Raw genomic sequence first — 8,171 nt, forward strand, 5'->3', positions numbered from 1 at the left:
GGGGTGTAGGTTATCTCATTTATCACATTTACCGACATACAAGGGGTGCAGGTTATCTCATTTATCACATTTACCGACATACAAGAGGTTTTTATCACATTTACCGACATACAAGTGGTGTAGGTTATCTCATAAATCACATTTACCGAGATACAAGGTGTGTAGGTTATCTCATTTACCGACATACAAAGGGTGTAAGTTATCTCATTTATCACTTTTACGGACATACAAGGGGTGTAGGTTATCTAATTTATCACATTTACCGACATACAAGGGGTGTAGGTTATCTCATTTATTACATATACCGACATACAAGGGGTGCAGGTTATCTCATTTATCACATTTACCGACATACAAGGGGTGCAGGTTATCTCATTTATTACATATACCGACATACAAGGGGTGCAGGTTATCTCATTTATCACATTTACCGACAAACAAGGTGCAGGTTATCTCATTTATCACATTTACCGACAAACAAGGTGTGAGGTTATCTCATTTATCACATTACCGACATACAAAGTGTGCAGGTTATCTCATTTATCACATTTACCGACATTGTCACCATTGTATGTCAGTAAATGTGATAAAATAACCTGCATTATCTGTATTATCGTAAATGTGATAAATGAGATAACCTGCACCCCTTGTATGTCGGTAAATGTGATAAATGAGATAACCTGTATGTCGATAAATGTGATAAATGAGATAACCTGCACCCCTTGTATGTCGGTAAATGTGATAAATGAGATAACCTGCACCCCTTGTATGTCGGTAAATGTGATAAATGAGATAACCTGCACCCCTTGTATGTCAGTAAATGTGGTAAATGAGATAACCTGCATCCCTTATATGTCAGTAAATGTGATAAATGAGATAACATGCACCCCTTGTTTGTCGGTAAATGTGATAAATGAGATAACCTACACCCCTTGTATGTCGGTAAATGTGATAAATGAGACAACCTGCACCCCTTGTATGTCGGTAAATGTGATAAATGAGATAACCTGCACCCCTTGTATGTCGGTAAATGTGATAAATGAGACAACCTGCACCCCTTGTATGTCGGTAAATGTGATAAATGAGACAACCTGCACCCCTTGTATGTCGGTAAATGTGATAAATGAGACAACCTGCACCCCTTGTATGTCGGTAAATGTGATAAATGAGATAACCTGCACCCCTTGTATGTCGGTAAATGTGATAAATGAGACAACCTGCACCCCTTGTATGTCGGTAAATGTGATAAATGAGACAACCTGCACCCCTTGTATGTCGGTAAATGTGATAAATGAGACAACCTGCAGCTCTTGTATTTTTTTACAACAAAGAAGACGGTTCAAAGGCAACAAAAAAAGGGCAAAAATAAAAAGCTCACTACTCGATGCTGCCACAACAGACAATAGTGAAGAGTAGCCAAAAGAGAGGTCAACTTCGGGTGGAAAGGTGTCTTGATACACTCTTTTTGAAAGAGCTCAAGTCGTAGGCAGGAGGAAATACAGACAATGAAAAGAATGGAAAAGCTGGCTAACTCTTGCATAAAGGATTTGGACAGCATAGGGATGAGTAGAAAGTCGCGTGTAGCGGGGCCTCGGGAGGTGGGGAGGCATGCAGTTAGCAAATTCAGAAGTGCAGTCAGGGTGAAAATATCGATAGAAGATAGAAAGAGAAGCAACATGGTGGCGGAATTTAAGAGGTAGAAGGCTGTCAGTAAGAGGAGTGCTGATGAGACGAAGAGCCTTAGATTCCACTCTGTCCAAGAGAGCTGTGTGAGTGGAGCCCCCCTACACGTGAGATGCATATTCCATACGAGGGCGGACAAGGCCCCTATATATGGATAGCAACTGCGCGGGGGAGAAGAACTGGCGGAGACGATACAGAACGCGCATCCTCGAGGAAGCTGATTTAGTGAAAGAGGAGATGTGAAGTTTCCAGTTAAGAGTTTGAGTAAAGGATAGACGGAGGATGTTTAGTGTTGATGAAGGTGACAGCTGAGTGTTGTCGAAGAATAAGGGATAGGTGTTTGGAAGATTGTGTCGAGTTGATAGGTGGAGAAATTAAGGTTTTGAGGCCTTGAAGGTTACAAGGTTCCTTTGACCCCAATCGGAAATTATAGCAAGGTCTGAGGTTAAGAGTTCTGCAGCCTCCAGTCTGGAGTCTCCCAATTCCTGTTGAGAGGGTCTACTGTTGAAAGAAGTTGAATAATGCAGAGTGGAGTCGTCTGCGTATGAGTGGACAGGACATTTGTTTTTATGAAAAGAAGATCATTGATGAATAACAGTAAGAAAGTGAGAGATAGGACAGAGCCCTGTGGAACACCACTGTTCATAAGTTTAGGGGAAGAACAGTGACCGTCTACCACCGCAGATATAAAACGGCCGGAAAGGAAACTGGAGATAAAGGAACAGAGAGAGGGATAGAATCCGAAAGAGGGCAGTTTAGAAAGCAAAGACTTGTGCCAGACTCTATCGAAGGCTTTCGATATGTCTAACGCAACTGAGAAAGTTTCACCGAAACGGCTAAGAGAGGATGACCAAGAGTCAGTTAAGAGAGCAAGAAGATCGCCAGTAGAACGCCCTTTGCCGAACCCATACAGGCGATCAGAGAGAAGGTCAGAAGTGGAAAGGTGCTTTTGAATCTTCCGGTTAAGGATTGATTCAAAAGCTTTATATAGACAAGAAAGTAAAGCTATACGACGGTAGTTTGAAGGACTGGAACGGTCACCCTTCTTAGGCACAGGCTGTATGTAGGCGTACTTCCAGCAGGAAGGAAAGGTAGATGTTGACAGGCAGAGGCGAAAGAGTTTGACCAGGCAGGGTTTGATAAATTAGATAACCTGCTCTCCTTGTATGTCGGTAAATGTGATAAATGAAACAACCTACACCCCTTGTATGTCAGTAAATGTGATAAATGAGGCAACCTACACCCCTTGTATGTCGGTAAATGTGATAAATGAGATATATGTCGGTAATGAATGAGATAAATGTGATAAATGAGGCAACCTGCACCCCTTTTATGTCGGTAAATGTGATAAATGAGACAACCTACACCCCTTTTATGTTGGTAAATGTGATAAATGAAACAAGCTACACCCCTTGTATGTCGGTAAATGTCATAAATGAATTTTTTTACATCAAAGGAGACAGCTCAGGGCAACAATAAAAAGTAAAAAATAATAAGAAAAAGCCCGCTACTCGCTGCTCACAAAAAGAATCCTAAGAGGTGGCCGAAAGAGAGGTCAATTTCGGGAGGAGAGGTGTCCAGATACCCTCCTCTTGAAAGAGTTCAAGTCGTAGGCAGGAGGAAATACAGAAGAAGGAAGATTGTTCTAGAGTTTACCAGCGTGAGGGATGAAAGAGTGAAGATGCTGGTTAACTCTTGCATAGAGGGGTTGGACAGTATAGGGATGAGCATGAGTAGAAAGTCACGTGTAGCGGGGCCGCGGGAGGTGGGGAGGCATGCAGTTAGCAAGTTCAGAAGAGCAGTCAGCATGAAAATATCGATAGAAGATAGAAAGAGAGGCAACATGGCTGCGGAAATTAAGAGGTAGAAGGCTGTCAGTAAGAGGAGGAGAGCTGATGAGACGAAGAGCCTTAGACTCCACTCTGTCCAAGAGAGCTGTGTGAGTAGAACACCATCACACATGAGATGCATACTCCATACGAGGGCGGACAATGCCCTCGTATATGGATAGCAACTGTGCGGGGGAGAAGAACTGGCGGAGACGATACAGAACGCCTAACCCCGAGGAAGCTGATTTAGTGAGAGAAGAGATGTGAAGTTTTCAGTTGAGATTTTGAGTTAAGGATAGACCGAGGATGTTTAGTGTTGAAGATGGTGACAGCTGAGTGTTGTCGAAGAATAGGGGATAGGTGTTTGGAAGATTGTGTCGAGTTGATAGGTGGAGAAATTGGGTTTTTGAGGCATTGACGGACACAAGATTCCTTTTACCCCAATCGGAAATGATAGTAAGGTGTGAGGTTAATCGTTCTGCAGCCTCCAGCCTGGAGCCATGTAATTCCGGTTGAGAGGATTCTCTGTCGAAAGAAGTTGAAAAATGCAGATTGGAGTCATCAGCGAATGAGTTGATAGGACAGTTTGTAATGGAAAGAGGATCATTGATGAATAACAGGAAGAGAGTGGGTGATAGGACAGAGCCTTGTGGAACACCACTGTTAGTAGGTTTATAAGAAGAACAGTGACCGTCTACCACATCAGAGATAGAACGGTCGGAAAGGAAACTGGAGATAAAGGAACATAGAGAAGCATATAAACTGAAAGAGGGCAGTTTAGAAAGCAAAGACTTGTGCCAGACTCTATCGAATTCTTTCGATATGTCTAGAGCAACTGAGAAAGTTTCACCGAAACGGCTAAGATAGGATGACCAAGAGTCAGTTAAGAGAGCAAGAAGATCACCAGTAGAACGCCCCTTGCGGAACCCATACTGGCGATCAGAAAGAAGATTAGAAGTGGAAAGGTGCTTTTGAATCTTCCGGTTAAGGATTGATTCAAAAGCTTTAAATAGACAGGAAAGTAAAGCTATAGGGCGGTAGTTTCAGGGATTGGAACGGTCACCCTTCTTAGGCACAGGCTGTACGAAGGCGTACTTCCAGCAGGAAGGAAAGGTAGGTGTTGACAGGCAGAGGCGAAAGAGTTTGACCAGGCAGGGTGTCAGCACGGAAGCATAGTTTTTAAGGACAATAGGAGGCACTCCATCAGGTCCATAAGCCTTCTGAGAGTTGAGGCCAGAGAGGGCATAGAAAGCATCATTAGGAAGAATCTTAATAACAGGCATAATGGAGTCGGAGGGGGGATGAGTAAGAAGAATATGCCCGGAATCCCCCAGAGTGGAGTTGTTACAGAAAGTCTGAGCTAAGAGTTCAGCCTTAGAGATAGAAGAGACGGCAGTGCTGCCGTCTGGGTTAAGAAGAGGCGGGAACGAGGAAGAAGTGAAATTGGAGGAGATATTTTTGTCTAAGTGCCAGAAGTCTCTGGAAGAATTAGAGAAAGCAAGGTGTTGACATTAGCTATGGATAAAGAAGTTTTTGATCAGTTGAAGAATAGATTTGGCACGATTCCGGGCGGAAATGTAAAGCTCATGGCTAGCGGAGTTTGAAGGCTCTGGTATCTTTTGTGAGGTGCCTCTCTATCTTTGACAGCACGAGAACAAGCGTGATTAAATCAAGGCTTTTTAGCATGAGGAGTAGAGAAAGTACGTGGAATGTATGCCCCCATTCCTGAAACAATCACCTCTGTGATGCGCTGGGCACACACAGAGGGGTCTCTATCCTGGACGCAGCAATCATTCCACGGGAAATCGGAAAAGTACATCCTCAAGTCGTCCCACCGAGCTGAAGCAAAATGCCAAAAGCATCGCCTCTTCGGTAGGTCCAGAGGGTGTACAGAAGCGATAGGACAGAATACAGAAATAAGGTTGTGATCGGAGGAGCCCAACGGAGAGAACAGTTTGACAGAGTAAGCAAAAGGGTTTGAGGTAAGGAAGAGGTCTAGTATTTAAGGCTGGTCTCCAAGCCGGTCGTGAATACGTGTAGGGTGTTGAACCAACTGCTGTAGGTCATTGAGGATAGCAAAGTTGTAGGCTTCTTCACCAGGCTGGTCAGTGAAAGAGGATGAAAGCCAAAGTTGGTGGTGAACATTGAAATCTCCCAGGATGGAGATTTCAGCGAAGGGAGAGTGGGTCAAGATGTGCTCCACTTTAGAATTCAGGTAGCCAAAGAATTTTACATAGTTAGTAGAGTTAGGTGAGATATAAACAGCACAGATGTATTTAGTAATAGATTGACAATGAAGTCTTAGCCAGATGGTGGAAAATTCTGAAGAGTCAAGGTCGTGGGCACGAGAGCAAGTGATGTCGTTGCGCACGTAGACGCAACATCCAGCTTTGGATTGAAATTGAGGATAGAGAGAGTAGGAGGGAACAGAGTAGAGATTGCTGTCAGTAGCCTCAGAAACCAGTGTTTCGGTGAGGAAGAGAAGGTGAGGTTTAAAGGAGGAGAGATGGTGTTTCTCAGAATGAAAATTAAAACGAAGACCGCGAATGTTGCAGAAATTGAGAAGAAAAAGGTTCGAGGAGTTATCAAAACACCTCTCAGGTCGGCAGCCAGAAGGGGAGTCCTCCCCGGGTAAATTTGTGTCCCCCCCCCCAGGCGGGGACTCCGAGGTACTGTTGTTGAACGCCATTTTGAATTTTGAATTTTTGGAAAAGGTGTGTGTTGTGTGAATGTAGTGTGGTGCGGATATAGAGAGGATCTGTCTTTAGAGAGCATGCTGAGCTACTCTCTGGTGTTGATGAGACAATAGGGAAACAGTTAATGAGGACATGGGAAGGGTCTTTGGAGGGCTTCAGCACCCTCCTCACTTCCCATATATACCTCACCGGGAGTGGCTTGCGCCCGTTCGGTAGGTAACTGTAATAAATGAGACAACCTGCACCCCTTGTCTGTCGGTAAATGTGATAAATGAGATAACCTGCACCCCTTGTATGTCGGTAAATGTGATAAATGAGATAACCTACACCCCTTGTATGTCGGTAAATGTGATAAATGAGATAACCTGCACCCCTTGTATGTCGGTAAATGTGATAAATGAGATAACCTACACCCCTTGTATGTCGGTAAATGTGATAAATGAGATAACCTACACCCCTTGTATGTCAGTAAATGTGATAAATGAGATAACCTACACCCCTTGTATGTCGGTAAATGTGATAAATGAGATAACCTGCACCCCTTGTATGTCAGTAAATGTGATAAATGAGACAACCTGCACCCCTTGTATGTCGGTAAATGTGATAAATGAGATAACCTACACCCCTTGTATGTCGGTAAATGTGATAAATGAGATAACCTGCACCCCTTGTATGTCGGTAAATGTGATAAATGAGATGCCCTACACCCCTTGTATGTCGGTAAATGTGATAAATGAGATAACGGTATCTTGCTGAAATTCACCCATCTCCGTGTATTGAAACAAAGTGGAATATATAATTCAAGGGTACGAGACTCGACGCCACAGCGGGAAGACTCCTTTACGCCTCGCACTTACACGAAGTTATCTACCTCTATAAACAATTGCGTGGCCAATAATGTTGAGGCCTTAGACTCCTAGCACCGACACACCACGGGCCTTCATTTCTTCATATAAAAGATTATTTTCCTTTTGTTAAAGAATTGAAGAGTTTGTCACGTGGTATCTGTCACCTTGTTAGTTTTGATCTGCAGTCCTTATATACCAATACTCCACTTGGAGAAACTATTACCATATGCATCAATGCACTATTTCAAGATAGTATTTGGCTTTGACAAGGAACAATTTCCTACGCTGTTGCCATTGTCCGTATAAGAGCTTCTTCATGCCAATAAGCACGTGCACACACACACACACAGGTCGATGGTGCAGCCGTGTACAGTCCTTTAGGTCCTACGCTTGCCGCCGTATTTCTATCATAGCACGAAAATAAATAAGTAAAGGAATGTTCGTGGGATTTCAAGCCACTCTTTTCCGTCGTTTTGTGGACGACACATTTATAGTTTTCAGGGAAAAGGATCAGGTTCAGTTTCATTTAGCGCATCTCAGTTCTTCCCATGCTAACATAAAGTTTACTGCAGAAACTGAATATAATGATAAAATGCAATTTTTTTACATTCATGTTAAGAAATTGCAACGGAATATTTTCTACATTGGTATATAGAAATAAACATTTCCATTGCTAACCACAAAATTTTCTCCGTTTATCTCTATTTCCGGTAAAAGGAATTTGGTCCTTGTCACACTTGCTGCCAGGGCGTATAACATTTGCTCAAGTCACAGTACTTCAATCTGCACACTGAATTACAGTTCATCAAACAAGCCTTGTTTGCTATGGATTTAGTGATTTTTCTTTTGTATTTACATACCGGTAAACAATCAGAGGGACTATTCACAACGAGAGAGCCACAAGTCGCACCATATGCTTTTTTTTTACAACAAAGGAGACAGCTCAAAGGCACAAAAAGTAAACAATTATAAAAAAAAAAACGCTACTCGCTGCTCACAAAAAGAATCTAAAGAGGTGGCCGAAAGAGAGGTCAATTTCGGGAGGAGAGGTGTCCAGATACCCTTCTCTTGAAAGAGTTCAAGTCGTAGGCAGGAGGAAATACAGAAAAAGGAAG

At 43.0% G+C, this 8,171-nt stretch overlaps 1 long non-coding RNA gene across 1 annotated transcript; it reads right to left on the bottom strand.

Moving 5' to 3' along the window:
* Window positions 1–908: 908 nt before the first annotated feature.
* Window positions 909–7,015, bottom strand: LOC126986708 (uncharacterized). Its single transcript, XR_007739911.1, has 3 exons — window positions 6,868–7,015; window positions 6,742–6,825; window positions 909–1,301 (listed from the first exon to the last, which is right to left on the bottom strand). It is a non-coding gene; the product is annotated as an uncharacterized LOC126986708 (long non-coding RNA).
* Between the last annotated feature and the right edge of the window lie 1,156 nt (window positions 7,016–8,171).

This window comes from Eriocheir sinensis, chromosome 6, assembly GCF_024679095.1.
Source record: "Eriocheir sinensis breed Jianghai 21 chromosome 6, ASM2467909v1, whole genome shotgun sequence".
NCBI classification, from domain to species: domain Eukaryota; kingdom Metazoa; phylum Arthropoda; class Malacostraca; order Decapoda; family Varunidae; genus Eriocheir; species Eriocheir sinensis.